Below are 22370 nucleotides of genomic sequence, written 5' to 3'. Positions count from 1 at the left end.
AAAGCGTCGAAGAACAGGCGCCGGTGCTTGCTACTAAGCCACCCCTTCGACAGCAAACGTGACTTTGTATGCCGACGGAACGTCTCGCAGTGTTGTTTGTTATTCAGTGATCGCGACTGACTGCCACGATCGACATGTAGACAGGCCTTGTGTCCTATGAATGCGATGCTCTCTTGCCACGGTAGGTGACGGTTTCGGACACAGGTTTCCATCCACAGTGTATTTCTCTCCTGAAACCCTCAAAAATACCCAGTGTTTTTCGCTATACATGAGAAAAATAAGTTGTGAATGAAAACCTGAGTCCAAAACACACAGAGGCAACAGCGCATTGCACTCATAGGAGACAAAGCCTGGCAATCACTGAGTATCAAACAACACTGCGAGACGTCCCGCCTATGGTCCGCCAGCATACAGAGTCACGTTTGCTGCCTGAGGAGTGGCCTAGCGGCAAGCGCCACTGTCTATGACTGCGAAGGTCTATAGCATTGTTGGATGACGTTTCCTAAGCCCCGTTTCTTCCTCATCACACCCTCTACGACCCCTCCAAGTTTGTCAGTAACACCATGAATATATGAATGCTTTTATGTGGAATGTGTAGTAATAAAATATGTAGCATATGTCTGTCGGAACATTTATTATGGCATCATGTATCAAATAGGCCAACAATTTTCTCGAGATTTTTGGTTACGACGTTAAGCGACGTATCGTCTTTATATAGTAATATAGCTTCACTCATGCTCATAAATTAGGGATAATTGCAGAATGTGGCGCCACGCAACATGGCACTACACAAAACAGGCACCAATAGCATAGGCACACAGGGAACACACACGACACACATTTGCAAGTCCACGATATTGGTGATAAGTTGAGGAAACCGTCCCGAAACACATGTACTACAAAACGCCACTGTTTCCTGCGCAAGTACCCCGACATCAGTATGCGATATGATCACCATGCACACGTACACAGGCCGCACAACGGGTTGGCATACTCTGGATCAGGTGATCAAGCAGCCTCCCATTCCTGCACCAGTGCCTGTCGGAGCTCCTGAAGTGTCGTGGGGGCTTGAAGACGTGCAGCGATAAGTCGACCGAGAGCATCCCAGACGTGCTCGATGGGGTTTAGGTGTGGAGAACAGGCAGGCCGTTCCATTACCGCCTGATATCTTCTATTTCATGGTAGTCCTCCACGATGGCAGCTCGATGTGGCCGTGCGTTATCATCCATCAGAAGGAATTTAGGACCCACCTCACCCCTGAAAAGGCGGACATACTGGTGCAAAATGACGTCCCGATACACCTGACCTGTTACAGTTCCTCTGTCAAGGACGTGCAGGGGTGTACGTGTACCAATCATAATCCCAACCCACACCATCAAACCACGACCTCCATACAGTTCCCTTTCAAGGACATTAAGGGGTTGGTATCTGGTTCCTGGTTCACGCCATTTAAAGCCGTCAAGAATCACTGTTCAGACAATACCTGCACTCGTCCGTGAACATAACTTGGGACCACTGTTCCAATGACCATGTACTGTGTTCTTGACACCAGGCTTTACGGGTTCTCCTGTGACCAGGGGTCAGTGGAATGCATCTTGCAGGTCTCCGGGCGAATAAAGAATGACTGTTCAGTCGTCTGTTGACTGTGCGTCTGAAGACAACTGTTCCCGTGGCTGCGGTAAGGTCCCGAGCAAGGCTACCTTCAGTACTTCGTGTTCGTCTGCGGGCACTGACGGTGAGATATCGGTCTTCTTCTGGTGTTGTACACTGTGGACGTCCCGTACTGTAGCGCCTGGACACGTTTCCTGTCTGCTAGAATAGTTGCCATAATCTTGAGATCACACTTTCTGGCACACGGAGGGCCCGTGCTACGCCCTGCTGTGATTGACCAGCCTCCAGTCGCCCTAGTATTCTACCCATCATAACGTCATCAATATGTCTTCATTGAGCCATTTTCAGCACACAATCACCATTAGCACGTCTGAAAACGTCTGCACACTTACTCGCTGCACTCTACTCTGACATGCACCAACACACCTCTGCGTATGTGGACTGCTGAAAGCGCCACCGTGCGACGACAGCAGGTCAAATGCACCGCATGGTCATACTCCGAGATGATTTAAATCCACGAACCGCCCACCAGAGTGTTGGTTCACCATGTGTCAGCATTATCCTTAATGTATGGGCATGAGTGCATATTTTGTAACGTATATGTTAAAAAAGATATAGAATATGTCCGTCTAAACGTAGCCTGTAAAAATTTGAAGTTAATCAGTCAAGAACTTTTCGAGATGTTTACTAACAACCTTACCTATTTACATATTTTATATATATTTATATCTCACATATGTTAAAAATATGTAGCCTACGATCGTCCGAGCATTTATTGTGGTACTGTGTAAAAATTTGAAGTAAAACTGTCAAGAACTTTTCGAGATTTTTGGTAATAACATTAAGCAATGACTTATCTTTATATAATAGTACAGATACATGGAGTGCTAGTTCTGCTAGGTTCGCAGAAGAGCTTCTGTGAAGTTTGGAAGGTAGGAGACGAGGTACTGGCAGAATTGAAGTTGTGAGGACGGGCCGTGAGTCGTGCTTGGGTAGCTTAGTTGGTAGAGCACTTGCCCGCGAAAGGCAAAGGTCTCGAGTTCGAGTTTCGGTCCGGCACACAGATTTAATCTGTCAGGAAGTTTCATATCAGCGCACACTCCGCTGCAGAGTGAAAATCTGATTACAGTATACATGTTGAAGTGCTGTAATTTCATTTCGGCTTATTGTTTATAGAGAGAACTGCAGGCCCTACGACATCCAGAATACAGTCAGCCTTAGCACAGTTTATCACATTTCAGTTATCTAGCGAAAGAGGCACAATGCTTGAAGCGCATCTCATAGAGGCGACTGTAAATCGTCTGCCCTTTAAAGTTTTTGTTTATAATACCACACAGGATTAAGGATCAGCCGAGGTGGACCCCGGATAAGCACAAGAGTCTCTGCGGGCTGGCAGCCAACAGGTGGCGTGTGTGAGCCGTGTGTGGCTCGGCCCATAACGTATGCGCGGGGCGCCGCGGCCGTTAGCCGGGTTGCCTCCCCAGCGCCCGCTTACCTATCTGCTGCCCGTCAGCCAGCAACCAGCTACACAGCCTACTGAAGATTAATAAATTACGGAATAGGTCGAGGGAAAGCCGCCTGTTGAACAAAGAGATTCCTTACCTCCTCGGAAGTCCTGGACAAATTTATATTTAAACCGAAAAATTAAGAAATATCGTGTAGGCCTATTACTGGAATATGTCTGAACCACCTTCATTTTGCTGATAACACAATTTTTCCCGTAGTGCAGATTATCTTCGTCTACGGGTAGAAGAAATTAATCTGAAACATTTATATGTTTTAGCAAACGTAGACGACAGTTCTACGGTTTTAACTTTTGGAAGAGGTCGAGAAGGCTCTACAACGTTTAAATATCATTACATCAGTTTCAGTAAAACACTTTAATAACAAATATTTATCTTTAGAAGGCATCCTTGCCCGTATGTGGACGATAACACATGATATAATCTCGGAACACAATGAATAATAAATTGTTTTATACATCGAATAATAGTACTGGTGTTGTCGCAACTATTTATAGTTCTTTTGTTGGATAATTGTTCTACGCAGAAAAGTTCTCAGCCTAACATGACAGTCAAATATCACTTGTTACGTTTAACTCTGAATTCAAGTACACTGTTCAGACTGAAGACACTAGCTCGCTGTTGGACCTGAACTGCGATGAGGCTACCGTCACAGTGGCGAGCAGCGCTGCGCTATGGCGTAAGTAGACTTGCAACGCAGGGCCGTAAGGAACATCTCGAAGGCGTGTCTTTGTCGGCGTCTCTCCATTCGTGCTACTCGAGGCAGCGACTGTTTTTGACCTGTGGCTGCGTCGTGAGGCACCAACTTTACCGTGGAACCCTACTCTTCGGACGACGCCACAGGAACTAGCCCTGAAAATAAATTATAGCAAAAGTAAAATTATATTGAGTTAGACTGGTAAGGTTTTTAGATGACATGGCAATTTTTGTGAGAACATTCAAAAACACAAAAATAAGTAGAAATTGCAGGCGTCCAAAAATCATTTGAAAAAAATAAAGTACACGACTAGCAACAACTGGCCACCTGAAATTCTAAAAATTAAATACGGAATTATGGAGAGAGGTTCTCAATCCAAATATTTAGGCTAAACCATTCAGGAGACTGGCCTGGAAAACAGTACTTACGAAATTCGTGGCCAAATAATTGGTATCTATAACAAAAAAAGTATCTCAAAATACGGAAAATTGGACACTACAACGAAGTCATAAAACTAGAGTGTCTTTATGGGGCTGAAACACGCGCTTCAAACGGAAAGAGAGACATTGAATCAATCGAAAAGCAATGTCGAAAAGTCATCATGAAAATGTTACGTTCAAATTATACTGAAAAAGGAACATACAGACTTTGAGCAAATAAAGAAATTGAGAAGTAACAAACATTTACTCGGATATGAAAAAAAACGCAGACTAAAATCCTGTGGGCATATTAACCAGATTAACTAGACAGGCTGCGGAATATTACGAAAGTCGCACTAAAGCTAAAACAGAAACAGAAAATGGACCGGTGCAGTTCAAGAAGACCTGGGAAAGCAGGTATCAGCCAGAAAAAATTTTACACAGAAAATTCGCGTCTTGTCAGCTGGCCTGGCAGAAAAACCCAAGATGCCCGGAAGAGCTTGCTCTGGTGTCAGGAAAAGAGGCCATTCTGAGAGAGTGAAAGTAGTATAGGCAGAAAGAAACGCTAAAATAAAACTCTGAAAATACCTCTTGTTGTACAGTTCGTGTTTCAGAAGGACCCAAACGTGAATAATAATAGTAACTGTAAAATAATAAACTTTATAATGAAGTCAAAAAATCAGTTGATGAATATCCGTTTTTATAGAAATTGAAAAGAACTAAATGGAAAGCAATCAAAATAAACATAGGGTTTTCGAAATTAAACTTTGGATTTGTCTGAAACGAAAAGTTTGCAATCGGAGTGTATTACTAGTTTCGACTTATGGTACGATGAATGTGTCAACCACTCAAATAGCGAGGTTTTTTCAGTGAGCTATGGAGAGATGCGTTCTAGGAATTACTAGGAGAGGCAGGATAACAAACAAATGCATTGAGGAAGAAACTGGAGTAGAAGACGTAATTATTATTGAACCGTAAAGCTCGTGGACAGAAAGTAACATCCAAGCCAGCCGACAAAGGAGATACTTTGGGGGACTGCGGGAGTCAAGAAAATACTTAGAAGAAGAACTAATGCATCGGGTAAATCACAGTAGAAACTATAAAGGAGCAGCATGCTTGCAAGCATCTCAAATCCATAAGGTCTAGAGGTGGAGTTTATCAACCGACCGATAACAACTACGATGTTGATGAAGATGAAATTGTATCATCTTAAATTGTTAATGGTTGTTTTGGACATCATATGTCTATTTATAGATTGTCTTTTTAGACTCCTGACATCTCTTGAATGTTTCAGGTCCTTTCCACCAACTTTTCAGTTTACTTAAAATCAAAGTGAATTTTACGTGGGAAAGATGAAAATTCCTTGGACCTAGGCGGAGGTGGCGTTCACATCAATTATGGTTTAAGTTGTAGAAGGTTTATAAGGAGTCTACTATTTCATTTTCCACAGCTGAGAAATAGGCAACCGAATCCAAACATGGCTGCAGTTTATTTGAAGGTCCTTTTCTGTCTCTGACAGAATTACAATGTCATCGGCAAACATCAAAGTTTTTATTTCTTTTCCATGGATTTTAATTTCTACTCCAAATTTTTCTTTTGTTTCCTTTACTGCTTGCTCAATATACAGATTGAATAACATCGTAGATAGGCTACAACCCTGTCTCACCCCCTTCCCAACCATTGCTTCCCGCCTATGCCCCTCGACTCTTATAACCACCATCTGGTTTCTGTACAAACTGTAAATAGCATTTCGCTTCCTGTATTTGACACCTACCACCTTCAGAATTTGAAAGAGAGTATTCCAATCAACATTGTCGAAAGCTTTTTCTAAGTCTAAAAATGCTAGAAACGTAGATTTGCGTTTCCTTAATCTAACTTCTAAGATAAATCGTAGGGTCAGTATTGCCTCAAGTGTTCCAACGTTTCTACGGAATCCAAACTGATCTTCCCCGAGGTCGGCTTCTACCAGTTTTTCCATTCAAAAAAATGGCTCTGAGCACTATGGAACTCAACTTCTGAGGTCATTAGCCCCATAGAACTTAGAACTAGTTAAACCTAATTAACCTAAGGACAGCACACACATCCATGCCCGAGGCAGTATTCGAACCTGCGACCGTAGCGGTCTCGCGGTTCCAGACTGCAGCGCCTAGAACCGCACGGCCACTTCGGCCGGCTTTTTCCATTCTTCCGTAAAGGATTCGTGTTAGTATTTTGCAGGCATTACTTATTAAATTGATAGTTCGGTAATTTCCACACCTGCCAACACCTGCTTTCTTTGGAATTGGAATTAATATATTCTTCTTGAAGTCTGAGGGTATTTCGACTGTCTCATACATCTTGCTCAACAGATGGTAGAGTTTTGTCAAGGCTTGCTCTCCCAAGGCTATCAGTAGTTCCAATGGAATTTTGTCTACTCCTGGGACCTTGTTTCGACGTAGGTCTTTCAGTGATCTGTCTAATTCTTCGCACAGTATCACATTCCCATTTCATCTTCATCTACATCCTCTTCCATTTTCAAAATATTGTCCTCAAATACATCGTCCTTGTACCTTCTATATACTCCTTCCACCTTTCTGCTTTCCCTTCTTTGCTTGGAACTGGTTCTCCGTCTAACCTCTTGACATTCAAACAAGCGGTTCTCTTTTCTCCAACGGTCTCTTTCATTTTCCTGTAGGCAGTATCTATGTAACCCCTAGTGAGATAAGCCTCTACATCCTTACATTTGTCCTCTAGCCATCCCTGCTTAGCCATTATGCACTTCCTGTCGATCTCATTTTTGAGACGTTTGTATTCCTTTTTGCCTGCTTCATTTACTGCGTTTTTATATTTTCTCCTTTCATCAATTAAATTCAATATTACTTCTGTTACCCAAGGATTTCTACTAGCCCTCGTCTTTTTACCTACTTGATCCTCTGCTGTCTTCACTACTTCATCCCTCAGAGCTACCCATTCTTCTTCTACTGTATTTCTTTCCCCCATTCCTGTCAATTGTTCCCTTATGCTTTCCCTGAAACTCTGTACAACCTCTGGTTTAGTCAGTTTATCCAGGTCCCATCTCCTTAAATTCACACCTTTCTGCAGTTTCTTCAGTGTTAATCTACAGTTCATAACAAACAGATTGTGGTCAAAGTCCACATCTGCTCCTGGAAATGTCTTCCAATTTAAAATCTGGTTCCTAAATCTATGTCTTGCCATTATATAGGGTGAGTTGCTAACTATTGCCACCTAGAATAGCTCCGAACGTATGATAGTAGCTGAAACGTTTGTGGGACAAATGTTGCATGGGACAACGGGGGCCATAATATGATGGATTTTTGTTGCTAGGTGGGGGTAGTGACACTTACAGATTTTTGAGACGAACGAGGTCCGTTTAAGAAATATAAAGTGCTAAAGAAGTCAGTAGTAAACGGTCAACGGTCCAGTGATATGCTTTGCAACGAGTTGAAGTGTGCGTTCGAAAGAAACTCTGAGATCCGTTGTCAACCGATGTTCTTGTTTTGCATGACAACATACGTTCCCATTTCGCCGCCCACACCGTTCAAACTCTTCAGAATATGTATTTCGAGAAATTTGTTTGGCCCTCTTCAAGATGTGTCGATTCACTAGCGACGAAGACGTCAAGGATGCTGCGCACGAGTGGTTTCTTGCTCAACCGAAAATTTTTTCTGCGTATTGGAAAGCTTGTCCAACGATGGACCATGTTGGAGAATGACACCTTTGCAAATTTTGTACTATCTCTCCTCTTTTCATACTGGCCATCTACGGACAACGATATTTCAATTCGACATTTCCCATTCCTTGCACCTGGGCTTTAACTTTGGTTCAGTATTCCCACACTTGTTGCAAGTGCTCTTCCTTCTTCGCTTCAGTCCATGTTGTGCCAGTTTTGAATTTTCTTGGAAACCAAGTTATTCATTGAGTTTATGCTTCAGCAGAATGCATTTATACACTGACGGTAAAAAGAACACAACACTAAAAAATTATTAATGTACAATAACTAAATTTCGGACATACATAGTTAAGTGATTAACACTGCAAGATCACACGTTAACGTAAGCGCAAGATAAGCCATTTAGAATGTCAAATGCTAACCGGTGTAATGGCCAAATGTTGAATGCAAGCATGAAAGCGTCATGCATTTTATTGTACAAATGCGGATATTAGTTTCTGAGTCGTAGTTCCATGCTTGTTGCACTCGGCCGGTCAACATAGCTGGTATTGTCGTCCGGTGTTGCCTCATATGTGCTCGACTGGGGACAGATATGGAGACTGAGCAGGCGAAGGTCATGTCGACACATTGTAGAGCATGTTTTGTTACAACAGCGATATGTGGGCGAGAATTATCCTATTGGAAAAAAACCCTGGAATGCAATTTATCGACGGTAACATAACAGGTGGAATCTCCAGATTATCGAACAATTTTGCGGTCTTGGTGTATGGGACAGCGACAATAGTGCTCCTGCTGACATAACAAATCACACCCCATACCGTAACTTCAGGTGTAGATTCGGTGTGCCTGGCTCGCAGACATGGTTGCAAGCCCTCAACTGGTTTCCTTGAAACAGACAGACAGCCATCACTGGCACCGAGAGAGAACCAGCTTTCATCAGCAAACACAGCAAATCACCATCTTGCGCAGCAATGAGTTCTCGCTTGACACCAATGAAGTGGGGTCAGTAGAATGCACGCTACGTGGCATCTGGCTCGGTGCTGTTCTTGAAGTAACCAATTTGTAAAGTTCGTTGTGTCAGTGTGGTGCCAACTGCCGCTCACATTGCAGCTGCAGATGCAGTACGATGCTCCACAGCCGTATGCAGAACACGACTGTCTTAACTCTCGGTAGTGCCACATGGCTGTCTGGAGCCCGGTCTTCTTGCGACCGTACATTCTCGGACCACCGCTGTCAGCAATCATGTACAGTGGCTACGTTCCCGCCAATTCTTTCTGCAATATCGCAGAAGAAACGTACATATTCTCGTATCCCTCTTACACGACCTCGTTCAAATTTAGTGAGGTTTTTGTCGCCTTAAAGACGTTCGTGACTGACATCAACTCACTGCGACCAATTTCAAAGGTAGTTGACGTCCACGACCGCTATAACGTTTATTTAAAGCTAGCCTGATTCGCGTCCTCGTAGTGGCGTTGCTCGCAGGTCGCCGAAGTGGTGTCAAATCGAACGACCTGCACCAGGCGAACGGTCTACCCGACGGGAGGCCCTAGCCACACGACATTTATTTTTAGTGGCGTTGCTAGCGCCACTCTTACGCGAGTGTCGCGAAATGTTACTCGAAACCGTCTTTCAGATGTAGAAACACGTCTACCATCTTTCATTTATGCCGCACAACTCCTTGGTGTTGCAATTTTTTTACCGTCAGTGTGTACAACCTCCACTGTTATAACCGCTACTTGCAGGTCTTTTTATACATCGGTGAACCACGTCTTCTTGATTTTATTGTTGAGAAATTAACGGAAGATCCGATTTGTCAACCATGTAGAACTTAGACGTGCAATAGCATAGAGTCGTTAGTTGAACTGATCCATGACATAAAGGTGTCTAAATTACAACGAAGTGAAAACCCATAGCTGCTTACAAGCGTTGACATACGTCAACGGGGACAGATGAAAATGTGTGCCCCGACCGGGACTCGATCTCGGGATCTCCTGCTCACATGGCAGACGCACTACCCATCTGAGCCACCGAAGACACAGAGGATAGTGCGACTGCAGGGATTTTATCTTTGGCACGCCTCCCGCGAAAACCACATACTCAACCTATTGTCCCGCACTACATTCGTAGTGCCCCTGCCCATTATACTCATTACTCGCGGCTCGTTGCCGATTCCCGTAAGAGTTTGGGACTGTTTGTGCATCTGCACAGAAGAAGAAGATGGTCAAGTGGCCGGTGAGCCTTAACTATATATATATACTAAGATGGTATCTGTTCTTTAGGACATGTCCGAAAGAACAGATACCATCTTAGTATGAAACTTCCTGGCAGATTAAAACTGTGTGCCCGACCGAGACTCGAACTCGGGACCTTTGCCTTTCGCGGGCAAGTGCTCTACCAACTGAGCCACCGAAGCACGACTCACGCCCGGTACCCACAGCTTTACTTCTGCCAGTATCTCGTCTCCTACCTTCCAAACTTTACAGAAGCTCTCCTGCGAGGCAAAGGTCCCGAGTTCGAGTCTCGGTCGGGCACACAGTTTTAATCTGCCAGGAAGTTTCATATCAGCGCACACTCCGCTGCAGAGTGAAAATCTCATTCTGGACCATCTTAGTATATACAGGCTGTTACAAAAAGGTACGGCCAAACTTTCAGGAAACATTCCTCATACACAAAGGAAGAAAATATGTTATGTGGACATGTGTCCGGAAACGCTTACTTTCCATGTTAGAGCTCATTTTATTACTTCTCTTCAAATCACATTGATCATGGAATGGAAACACACAGCAACAGAACGTACCAGCGTGACTTCAAACACTTTGTTACAGGAAATGTTCAAAAGTCCTCCGTTAGCGAGGATACATGCATCCACCCTCCGTCGCATGGAATCCCTGATGCGCTGATGCAGCCCTGGAGAATGGCGTATTGTATCACAGCCGTCCACAATACGAGCACAAAGAGTCTCTACATTTGGTACCGGGGTTGCGTAGACAAGAGCTTTCAAATGCCCACATAAATGAAAGTCAAGAGGGTTGAGGTCAGGAGAGCGTGGAGGCCATGGAATTGGTCCGCCTCTACCAATCCATCGGTCACCGAATCTGTTGTTGAGAAGCGTACGAACACTTCGACTGAAATGTGCAGGAGCTTCATCGTGCAGAAACCACATGCTGTGTCGTACTTGTAAAGGCACATGTTCTAGCAGCACAGGTAGAGTATCCCGTATGAAATCATGATAACGTGCTCCATTGAGCGTAGGTAAAAGAACATGGGGCCCAATCAAGACATCACCAACAATGCCTGCCCAAACGTTCACAGAAAATCTGTGTCGATTACGTGATTGCAAAATTGCGCGCGGTTTCTCGTCAGCCCACACATGCTGATTGTGAAAATGTACAATTTGATCGCGTTGGAATGAAGCCTCATCCGTAAAGAGAACATTTGCACTGAAATGAGGATTGACACATTGTTCGATGAACCATTCGCAGAAGTGTACCCATGGAGGCCAATCAGCTGCTGATAGTGTCTGCACACGCTGTACATGGTACGGAAACAACTGGTTCTCCCGCAGCACTCTCCATACAGTGACGTGGTCAACGTTACCTTGTATGGCACCAACGCTCACATTAGGGTTATCGTCAACTGCACGAAGAATTGCCTCGTCCATTGCAGGTGTCCTCATCGTTCTAGGTCTTCCCCAGTCGCGAGTCATAGGCTGGAATGATCCGTGTTCCCTAAGACGCCGATCAATTGCTTCGAACGTCTTCCTGTCGGGACACCTTCGTTCTGGAAATCTGTCTCGATACAAACGTACCGCGCCACGGTTATTGCCCCGTGCTAATCCACACATCAAATGGGCATCTGCCAACTCCGCATTTGTAAACATTGCACTGACTGCAAAACCACGTTCGTGATGAACACTAACCTGATGATGCTACGTACTGATGTGCTTGATGCTAGTACTGTAGAGCAATGAGTCGCATGTCAACACAGGCACTGAAATCAACATTACCTTCCTTCAATTGGGCCAACTGGCGGTGAATCGAGGAAGTACAGTACATACTGGCGAAACTAAAATGAGCTCTAACATGGAAATTAAGCGTTTCCGGACATATGTCCACGTAACATCTTTTCTTTATCTGTGTGTGAGGAATGTTTCCTGAAAGTTTAGCAGTACCTTTTTGTAACACCCTGCATATAAAGATGTCTTTCACAGAAGTGGTCGGTACTATCCACTGTCCTAGATGTTTGAACTTCTCCATCCATTAGAGTTCCCCTTCTTCCGCCTCTAATACTATACGTTGCGACTTGATATTTGCAATAAATTTATTTTATATGCAGTCCCGTCACTGCTGCTTTTTTATACTGTTTAAAATGCTCTGCAGACACTTTTTGATTTATGCCGGTAGAGGCCACTTTTGCATTGTGTTGGACCGTCTGGGAGAGTATTGGGCTACGTCAGAAGCAGGAAACGCGTATCAGATGACTGGGGTCGGCGCTCGCGGCCGGCGGGCAGATGTGTGGAGGCTGGGAATCCTTGCGGCTGACCGGGCCACCGCGAACATCCTGTTGGCAGCCCGCGAGGCCGCCGCGCTGCTGGTTCCGCCGGCACACACCGTGCATAGTAAACTGTCGCAACTCCCGCTTTGCACTCTCATTACTGGCGTGTGTTTAGTCAGCCATCCCAGAGAACAGGGCAGGAGCGGACCCTTTTTTCAGTACTTTTGATTGGATACCTTTAAGGATACAGCGACTGTTTCAGTGACGTCCCACTGGAGAGTCAGGGACTTTGCAGCAAAACACCAGGCAAGCTGGTACAGCTCAGTTGGGAATATTTGGGAGAAGACTGCCTGTCTCAGAATTTCCTTAGAACTAAAGAAACTTTCCGAAAATCTTCGTCAGGAATAGTTGGTGGGAACTATTTTGATTTTGTTACAGTATGTCACAGAGGTCTTGTGTGGGCTATAATTACCATATGGCAGCGAAACTTGGGAGATATTCTAATGTGTTAATGCGGAGTGCTGACCGTCTTATGCTGGAAAAAATTAGTTCCAATTTTGTCCATCAGGTACAAATCTAGCACTGTGTAGCATGTAGTCGACATTTCTGGTGCTCATACTGAACAAACCGAGGCGGTTAATAATATCAATATTATGCCTTAATCGTTTGCACTTTTCTGTCCACGTCCTGTTTCCAATCCATTACGTATGTAAACATTGCTACCCGCCATTCTTGCATTCACTACGCCAGATTTGCTCCTAATGGCCAAAACTGTAACAGATTTTTTCCAGGATAAATTGGTTTCGCATTGACGCATTACAATATCTAACAAGTTTCGCTTTCGTACGATAACTACAGCCCACACTGGACCTCTGTGAGTAGCTGCACTAAAGGCATAACCACACAGTATGTCGGTGTGTGTGTGTGTGTGTGTGTGTGTGTGTGTGTGTGTGTGTTTGTGTGTGTGTGTGCACAGAGAGTAACCGTGATGACTTGGCCGACATATACGGTGTGCCTGTGTCGTCCCAGAAACGGAGATAGTTGCGTTTCATCCCCATAGCCTCCGTTGCAGCGAGTAACTGCGTGCGATAACAAAAAGCCGCAAGTAGCCATGATTCGTTTGGTTTCTGTCGCTGCTAGGTTGCTAGCCTTTGCAGTCGTGCCAAACATTACAGACGAAATATTGATCATCTCGCTGACAGTTCCTTTCTTGTAGCGTCTGCATTACGATTTAACTACTATATTTCTTGTTTTTATGAATATGAAGCACTTTTACGCACAACGTTGTGCTCGGATTAAAAGCGCTCTAACGCTGGGTTGCAGTTTCTGTACCTTACTGTTAAATGTGTACATCGTGGGAGCAGTGACACACACAAAACATAGGTTCAGGAGTAGGATTAATAAGCAGGATTCGTTGATGACATACTTATACTCAGTGAAATTGATGGAAAATTACGGGAGCTTTCAAATGAAATGCACAGTTCAATGAGAACAAGATATGGATTGAGAGTAAACCAAAGTAAAGGAAGTTAATGAGGAGCAGCATAAGTGAATCAGCGACACACTTAACACGAAAATTGTGGACCGCGAAGTAGATAAAGTTAGGGATTCTGCTACCTCGGAAGCACGACCGACAAAGAAGGAGCATACAAGAAGCAGACTAGCACAGCAGATAGGGTATGCCTCAAGTCTCTCAGAATGTACGTTTGGATCACAGTATTGGGTGGAAGTAAGTAGTGTATTGTGCGAAAGCAGGAAAAGAAAAGAACTGAAGTGTTTCACACGCAGAAGTGTGTAGGAATATAAAGTCATAAAAATGTAACATCCACCGTCGAGTCAAAAAGTTATGACCTCTGCATATCGAGAGACTGAATACTGGCTCAGGGCGTTGATGGGACCTGATGCGGTAAGAAAAGTATGTAAGCGGAGCAGAGTCCAACGAAACAGGCCGCAAATGTAGAAATTCACTGACACAAGCAGCTTTCATAAAGGACAGACTTTTACGGCGGCGCTCTTGGGAACAGGCATCTCGGAAGTGGAAAAGCTGGTCGACTATTCGCATACTACCGACGTTAGCATATGTGGAAAATTTTTGAAGACGGTGAACCACGTGCAGGCAGAAAAGGTGTTGGACGTCCACGTCTCAGCGCATGATGTCGGAGTTGAAGGTTTTCCCGCGCTGTCAACCAGAATAGGTGGCGATTTTTGGCAGACCTGACAACAGAGTACACGGATGGTGAAGACACAATGTGGGGATGCTCTATTCTGGGCACATCGTTGAATATGGAGCATCGCAGCATAGATCCCTACGTGTTCCCATGTAGACCCAATGACATCGTCGTTTACGGTTGCAGTGGGCACGAGATCATCGGGATTGGACCGCGAATAAGTGGGAACGCATCGCGTGGTAGAATGAATCGCTTTTCTTAGTACACTGGGACGATGGTCGTGTCCAGATACACCGTCGTACAGGCGACCGGTTGGCCGAAATATGGAGCGCGCCATGGGTGCAGCCAGACAGAACCCGTATTGTGCTGTGGGTGGGTCAAGCATATGAGATTCTATGGAACCTGAAGGCACTGAAGGCACCACGAGAGGTGTGGACTACACGAATACTATTCCAAACTACTTGCATCCCTTCATTCTTGATTTCTTCAACGACGGCAATGTCATCTTCCACCCGAATAACTGTTCGCATCACAAGGCGACAATTGTGATATAGTGGCTTGAGGAGCATGATAATGAACTCCTGTTGATGTCTCGACGACCAAATTCGACTGATTTGAATCCTATGGAATATGTCTGCGATGATATCAAACTTCAGTTCCGCACCCAAAAATCACCAGTCCGAAATTTATTGGAATTGCAAGACCTACACATAGCCTTCTGGTGTCAGTGCTTCCGGAAACCAACCAAGGGCCTACCCGAATCCATGTCAACCAGAGTCGCTGCTGTATTGCATTCTAAAGATGGACCAACATGCTGTAAAGCAGGTTGCTATAATGTATTGGCTCATCAGTGAATCATCTGGTATAATCGTCATTGTGGAAGAATTTTACTGTATATTATACAGGGTGATACAGCAGCCCCTACCTGTGCGTTTTATATAACCGACAACGCTTTCAAAAACCACGCCCAAAATTTTCGTATCCTCTAGCTCACTACGCACAAACTAGCTCTCCAGAAAAAATGAACAGGACCTTTCTGTCGGAAAGTGATGATTGAAGGGATCACTTTGTCAAGAAGAAAGTTACAGATATCAGTTATTGAATGCTGGCTCCTATTTTGACTGGAACAGCGCTCTTCCTAAACGTCAGTCAGCGGGCCCGAAGATGGCATAATGTAGCGGTGAAACTGGTTGTTCAAACAAAAGCACAACTGGAAGTTCATACACCTTAAAGTATTTGACTCGACATTTTACATCGGGCAGCGGAAGTCTCGCAACCATCTCTATAAAATTGGACTTAAATAGACTTTTTGTAGGAAATTTAATATACTTAAATTTTGCCTGGAATACGTTTTCGCTGGAGGCCGCGGTTTTCGTGTTATTCAAGAAAAACGCATTTGAAGTGTTCTTTTGTACGTTTTTCGTGAATAATTCGGAATCTACGGCATCTAGCGAAAATGTATCCCATAACAAAATTTAATTACATTAAATTTCCTACTAAAAGGTCCTGTTCACTTTTTCTATAGGACTAATAGGTTGTGCGTAGTGAGGCACAGAATATGAAAATCTTGCTCGTAGTATTTCAGGGTGCTGCAGGTTGCATAAAACTCATACGTAGGGCCGCTGAATCACCCTCTATAATGTTGTGAGTAACCCCAGCTCGTGGGCTACAGAGAACAGATTACCTACATCTATATATGTACTTGGCAATCCACAGTCCAGTGAATGTCGGAGAATATGTAACAACAATAGTGAACTAATACTCCAATACTGATCGAAGGAAGAACGGCTGTCAACATGCTTCATCACTTGCCCTGGTCACTCTTATCTTCTTCTCGTCATCCTTATGCGAGATATACTACGGTGGTCGTCGTATTGTCGCAAAATCTTCCTCGAAAACCGATTTCTTATTTTTTTCTATCAGTATTTCGAAAAAATAGCGTTGCCTTTCTTCCAAGTTTCCCATTAAAGTTTTTCGAGTAGTATGAGCTATGTAAACTTCTTACGATCCTAGCAAAGCGTCTATGATTTCGTTCAATGTCTGCTATCCAAACACTCGAACAATAACCTAGAATCTTTAGCACAAGTGACGTGCAGGTAAGTTCCTTTTTTCATCTCATTTCGTATCTTTTCAGAGTATTACCCTAAAATAGTTATACAGATGTTTACCACTAGTTTGTAATTGAATACCACCAAGATCTTTCTCTTTGGTGCAGGCCTTCTCTTCTAATTTTTTTTTTTACATTTAAAAAGAGCTATTATTGATTTCACCTAATGGGAATTTTGAGATCGTAGTTTTTTGCTGTGACGTTATTGAACAAGTACTTCACAGATCTTTTGCCGCTTCGGTTTTGTTAATGTTGAACTTCCAGCGACTTCCTCCGTCATCATCATGATGAGATTAGGTTTCAGTATCCCGTTGATATCAAAATGAGTAACAAGAACTTTAACTGGGACAGTGGCTACACCCTTAGTGGTACATAGAAACGAAAATTTGCTGCCGAAAGGCAGGGGAGAAACCAACTGGATTTTCCACCCTCTAAGGGAACATATACTGCGGGAGCATATGAAAATTCTGTGACTTCACGAGGTCTCCATGACATATTTCGGGCAACCAAAGTAGCTAACGGCATATTGAAAATTAATCTCCAGCTTATGACGTCGAAGGAAGTCATCGAAAGCTCGAGACTGACAAATCTAACGCAATAACAACTCCGTGAAGCATTTATTCAAATGAGTAACAAGAACTTTAACTGGGACAGTGGCTACACCCTTAGTGGTACATAGAAACGAAAATTTGCTGCCGAAAGGCAGGGGAGAAACCAACTGGATTTTCCACCCTCTAAGGGAACATATACTGCGGGAGCATATGAAAATTCTGTGACTTCACGAGGTCTCCATGACATATTTCGGGCAACCAAAGTAGCTAACGGCATACTGAAAATTAATCTCCAGCTTATGACGTCGAAGGAAGTCATCGAAAGCTCTAGACTGACAAATCTAACGCAATAACAACTCCGTGAAGCATTTATTCAAATGGGAAATTTGTCCAAGTCCTTCTGATAATTCTGCTGACCCTGTGTGATAAATCGTTTATGTATGGTGTGAACATTAGAACTCCAGTTACTCTTCTTTGAGGAACGCCTGATGTTTCTTTCGCTTTTATTGTGCATTTGCCACCCAGTTTATCTTACTATTAGTAAAAGAAACATCAAACTAACCCTACACCTGTGATCAGACTGGGCATGATTGTACATTGACGAAAAAAATTGCAACACCAAAATATTATTAACAAAGAGTAACGAAATTTTGGGAGTACATTTGTCTAGGTAATGTACTTAAGTGATCAACTCTGCTAATCACAGGTTGATGTAAGGGCGAGGTAAGCCGTTGCAAATGTCAAATACTGGTACATTAATAACCAGCGTAATCGACAGAATATTGAATGCAACCATGCAAACGTACATGCATTTTGCTGTACAGGTGCCGGATGTCAGTTTCTGGGATGGAGTTCCATGCCTCTTGCACTTGGTCGATCAATATAGGGGCGGTTATTGCAGGTTGTGGATGACGCTGGCGTTATCGTCCGGTGATGGCCCATGCGTGCTCGGTTGGAGACAGATCTGGTGATCTAGCAGGCCATGGCAACCTGTCGACCCTCTGGAGGTCATGTTGGATTACAACGGCGGTATTTGGGCGATCATTAACCTGAATGAATGAAATTTTCACTCTGCAGCGGAGTGTGCGCTGATATGAAACTTCATGGCAAATTAAAACTGTGTGCCGGACCGAATCTCGAACTCGGGACCTTTGCCTTTCGCGGGCCAGTGCTCTACCAACTGAGCTACCCAAGCACGACTCACGCCCCGTCATCACAGCTTTACTTCTGCCAGTACCTCGTCTCCTATATTCCAAACTAAACAGAAGCTCTCCTGCGAACCTTGCAGAACTAGCACTCCTGAAAGAAAGGATATTGCGGAGACATGGCTTAGCCACAGCCTGGGGGATGTTTCCAGAATGAGATTTTCACTCTGCAGCGGAGTGTGCGCTGATATGAAACATCATGGCAGATTAAAACTGTTTGCCGGACCGAGACTCGAACTCGGGACCTTTGCCTTTCGCGGGCAAGTGCTCTACTAACTGAGCTACCCAAGCACGACTCACGCCCCGTCCTCACTTTACTTCTGCCAGTACCTCGTCTCCTACCTTCCAAACTTAACCTGTTGGAAAAAAAACCTGGAATGCTGTTCATCAGTGGCACCACAACAGGTCGAATCTCCAGACTGAAGTACAAATTTGCGGCCAGTGTGCGTGGGGTAACCATGAGAGTGCTCCTGCTGTCATACGAAATCGCACCCCAGACCTTAACTTCAGGTGAAGGTGCAGTGTGTCTAGCACACAGACTGGTTGGTTGCAAGTCCTCAACTGGCCTCTTTCTAATTGCCACAAGGCATTCATTTCAACAGCTTTCATCAGAAAACACCCTGCCCTCCAATAAGCTCTCGTTTGACGCCACTGAAGTCGCCAATGTCGTTGGTTTGGGGTCAGTGGAATGCACACTAAGGGCTTTCGCTACCGGGCTGTCCTTGTAATAATCGTTGTGTCACTGCGGTGCCAACTGCTGCTCAAATTGCAGCTGCAGATACAGAACGATGCACCAGAGCCACATGCCGAACTCTCAGGAGTGCCACGTGACCGTCGGAACCCCGGCGTTCTTGCGACTGTACATTCTCGTGACCACCCTTGCCAGCAATAACATTCCTGCCAAGCATTTCTGCATTATCACAGAAGGAACATCCAGCTTATCCTAGCCCTATTACACGACCTCCTTCTAGTTCAGTGAGGTGTTGATCATGGCGTATTTGTCGCCTTATGGACATTCGTGATTAACATCAAATCACATCCTCGAATCTCAAAGGTAACCAACGCTCATGGTCGTTCCAAAGCGTGTTTTGAGGCAAACCTGGTTTTCATCCCCATAGCGACGCTAGTAGCTCCGCTTTTATGCCACTGATGCGAAATTGGAATAGACATTAGACATCATATTTCAGATGTAGAAGCACACCTATCAGCTTTCGTTTGTGTCGCACAGCTCCTTCCTGGTGCTGCGGTTTTTTTGCCGTCAGTGTATTTCGGATAATGGTAACACTTGTGATACATTCTAAAACGCCTTCCTTAAATTTAGGAAGGAATCTATTTTTTCAGCTGCGTTTATCATTTGGAAGATACCGCGTGTGAATAAAACAAGCGTGTTTCACACTTGTCGTGCCTCATGAACCCGTGCTTGCATAAACTTCCAACAACTTATTTCTTCTTCGTGGTTACTCGTAAGGTATGTTATAGCATCCGGTTGACGACGAATTCGTTCGAGAGAAGAGCGACTTTCGGGCGAGCCTGTGAGTCAAGGCCGATCGGCTTTGAATCGTTATCGGCGGAAGGCAACGCCTCAGATCTTCCCGTCGGAAGTGTGGGGCTAGGCGTTTGCTACTGGTCACATATAGGTCACGGGACACGTTCTGCCGGCCGGCGTTAAGATAGGACTCTCTGAGGACCACGTCGGTAATAGGAGTAGCAGACTAGTCCCGCTGCGCGTTTGTAATAGGAGACCGCCCCGCCACTCTCGTAATTCGCTGTCGCGACGGCCATATGACGCCGGTCGACCGTAGTCTCCGAAACCTCCAGCTGCTCGCAAACAGTCGCTACGACCTCCTGACAGCCATCACGGTCCCATAACCCCCAGTCACGTCTACTGTAGCTGAGCCAGCGTAAAAGTTGATTTCTGACAGCTGGCAAAGCTGTTGCCAGATTTCAACTACATCTACATCATACTCCGCAAGCCTTCTAATGGTGTGTGGCGGAGGGTACTTTCGGTACCCTATCTGATCTCTCGAACCCTCTTCCACTCGCCAATATTGCGTGGGAAGAATGATTGTCGGCAAGTCTCTGTATTGGCTCTAATTTCTCGACTTTTCTCCTCGTGGTCAATACGCGAGATGTATGTGGTGGAGGGGCGGGGGGGGGGGGGGGGGGAGTAATACGTTGTCTGACTCCTCCTGAAAAGTGCTGTCCCAAAATTTCAATAGTAAATCTCTCCGTGATGCACAACGCCTCTCTTGTAACGACTGCCAGTGGAGTTTGTTTAGCATCTCCGTAACGCTGTCTCGCGAGCTAAGCGATCCCGTGACGAAACGCGCCGCTCTTCGTTGGATCTTCTCTATCTCCTCTATCAGTCCTACCTGCTAGGGATCCCAGATAGATGTACAATACTCAAGAATCGGGCTACCAAGCGCCTTACAAGCCACTTCTTTCGTGGATGAGTTACATTTCCTTAAGATTCTTCCGATGAATCTCAGTCTGGTGTCTGCTTTTCCCACTGTTTGTTTTATACGGTCATTGCACTTAAGGTCGCTCTGGATAGATACGCCTAGATATTTTACGGCAGACGCTCTCTCCAGATGTTTGTCATCAATAGTGTAGCTGCACTAGTAGATTTTTTTTCCTATGTGTGCGCAAAATGTTACAACAGCCAGAGTCTGCACCAGTCATCAATTCTCTGCAGGTCTCTCTGCAAATTCTTAATCCGACGCTTTCTACAAGCGGCAGCTGCTGCAGGCTGAGGCAGTATTAGTCTAAAGCGCTTCGGCACCACTGAGGTGTTGCTACAGAGACGTTTACAAAATCTCGTAACGTGAGTGGTTGCAGCAGGCGCGTGAAGCTGCTGCGCTCAGCCCACTAGAACTGTCAGGAATCAACTTACAGCAACCAGACAATAGGGAACCTCCTAGAAAGACAAAAATAAGAAAAATTTTAATTCGACAATTATTAAACGGGTTGGTGCTTACAACCAAACAAAAGCAAGCAAAAAACTTAACTATGCGCAATGCAGAAACTGCTGGTAGCTCTCATTGATATTTCTGGATCTGGATTACTACTCAGGTTCGTGGAAATCATGTAAAAGTAATATTTAATTACCACGAGTAAATGGAACAATCAGTTAAGTGGGATACTTAGGATTAAAAATAGATCAAAATCATAGATACAAGGGAAGAACCGCAGCTCGAGCAGCAAAAAAGCCGAATAAAATTTTTAAAATATGGAGATGTGTCTGTTATATTAACCACAAAAAACTCTGCATTTTCTACAGTTTTTGTTGGAATGTCGACGAATGTAAAGAGTCCAGAACCACATGCCATTGAGGAAGTACTATGTTGGTACATAAGTTCGTAGCGTTTTTGATTTGCATGTTGGCATTCCGGTTGCTTTGGGTTTATTTACGGATCGACATTTTTTAATTATAGTTCGCTGTTGTTGTCTGAGGTTACATATTGTCATTTTGTTATTTGAAGATAGTGGGTATAGCTGGGAACGATAGAAAATGGAGTGCCAAGTGAATAAATCGAAACATTTCCTAGAGATTCTTCTGTTTGAGCTCAGCAGGGGGTGACAGCAGAGGAGTCAGCCGTAAACATTTGCGACTTGAATGGGGATAGTGCCATTGGACACACCACAGCAATAAAACGATTTTCTCATTTTAAACAGGATCGTTTTGACATAATTGACTCTCCACTTTCAGGAAGACCTTCGGGGTTTGGTGAACATACTTTAAGCTGTTTAATCCCCAGTAATGCACCTCATTGTACTCGAGAACTGGCAAATATGATGAGCTGTGATCATTCCACCACCATGTGGCATTTTCATGGGGAAATTTCAAAAATAGGGTGTGTGGATACCACATGCTCTAAGCCAAAATCACAAAGATCAGCGGGTGGCCAAATGTGCAACTCAGCTT

The 22370-nt window shown here is 44.4% G+C and overlaps 1 protein-coding gene and 1 non-coding gene across 3 annotated transcripts in view; one reads left to right on the top strand and one right to left on the bottom strand.

The window, feature by feature from the left end:
• LOC124782272 (carboxypeptidase M-like) overlaps positions 1 to 22370 on the top strand; it is a 300939-nt gene that overhangs the window by 135347 nt on the left and 143222 nt on the right. The gene's annotated exons all lie outside the window — the stretch shown is intronic.
• Positions 10260 to 10334, bottom strand: Trnas-cga. Its single transcript has one exon. It is a non-coding gene; the product is annotated as a tRNA-Ser (tRNA).

This window comes from Schistocerca piceifrons, chromosome 1 (assembly GCF_021461385.2).
Source record: "Schistocerca piceifrons isolate TAMUIC-IGC-003096 chromosome 1, iqSchPice1.1, whole genome shotgun sequence".
Lineage (NCBI taxonomy): Eukaryota > Metazoa > Arthropoda > Insecta > Orthoptera > Acrididae > Schistocerca > Schistocerca piceifrons.
This window is presented reverse-complemented; position numbering and strand designations above follow the sequence as displayed.